Source organism: Montipora capricornis, chromosome 8, assembly GCF_036669925.1.
Source record: "Montipora capricornis isolate CH-2021 chromosome 8, ASM3666992v2, whole genome shotgun sequence".
NCBI lineage: Eukaryota > Metazoa > Cnidaria > Anthozoa > Scleractinia > Acroporidae > Montipora > Montipora capricornis.
In genome coordinates, this window is record NC_090890.1 from 44172461 (window position 1) to 44173885 (window position 1425).

Sequence of the window (1425 nt, forward strand, 5' to 3'; positions counted from 1 at the left end):
ACATAGGACTCGAACCTGGGAATGTTGATTAACCCGTCAACTAACCACTCGACCACCACACCACCGATAGCTGCACAGGGGCAATATTTTAAACGCTATTTGATAATGCTGTATTATCACCCGCCAGCAAAAAACATTTAACACTACAAGAGGTCGGTTTCCAAACTTCACGACAAAGCTAAAAATTTTAAAATCAAAGCTTAGGCCTAATTACTCTTCAGCAGCGATATTCTATGGAAGACGTGGATAAGTTTTTTTTTTTTTTTTAGAAAGGCGGTGTCTTGATCTTCAATGGTAAAGCGGAAAGAAGCGGTTCCTGTAGAGTCGAAACTCCACGTTCAAATCCAATCCAAGAATGTGATTTTTTATTTCCTTATTTTCTCTGCTACCACAAGTCCTGGGACACAGTATCCAAAATTCTCGAAAATAGTGAATTCAAAGAAATTAATGAAGGGGTAGTTTCTAAAGAAACTGTGGTGCTGCGCCCTTGGGGAAGTAGTATACAAAAATTTGCTTTTATCAACAGAGTTGATAATGTAAATTGGCCACCGTACAGAGATTCCAAAAGCTGACGTTTCGAGCGTCCGCCCGTCCTCTCCTCGGCGGAGAAAAGCCCTGGGAACGAGGTTGTTTTGGTGCTTATTTTACCGTTTCGGGCATTCCTTGAAATCACTGTCATTCCCGTCCTAAGACGAAACCAAGGCACCACACTAAGGGCCTGTTTACATGGAGAAAGGGGGGCTATCTTTTGCCCCTTTCTCCGTGTAAACAGGCCCTAAGGTTTCGACCGTAAGCTCGCGTAGTCAGCTCAGAGGCAGTTTGCGCCTCGAAAATCCATCCCAGCCGCGACTTTTTAACGCAAAGCTAAAGCCCCATCATTTTCGCACTTCGGTGAATGTTTCGTCGAGAAAAATCCCCACGCACTTGGCTGGAAATGAGCATTTTCTGCTTCTGATACCACGATAGCTGATGATTTCGAAAATGGTCAAGGAGCTTGGGTTCGAGGTCAAATTAACTCCACCCGATGAGAGTCATTTCATGTACAACACTTATCCCATCATCCCCACAGCGGTTTCTCGAACAGCTCCATGGTTACGAGAAGCCGCTGTGGGGATGGGGTAAGCTCCGTGACCATTTTCGAAATCATCAGCCGTTAAAAAATTATCAGCTATCGTTGAATCGGAAGCAGAAAATGCTATTTCCAGCCAAGTGCGTGGGGATTTTTCTCGACGAAACATTCACCGAAGTGCGAAAATGATGGGGCTTTAGCTTTGCGTTAAAAAGTCGCGGCTGGGATGGATTTTCGAGGCGCAAACTGCCTCTGAGCTGACTACGCGAGCTTACGATGGAAATCTTAGTGTGCTGCCTTGGCTTGTCTTAGGACGGGAATGACCGTGATTTCAAGGAATGCCCGAAACGATAAAA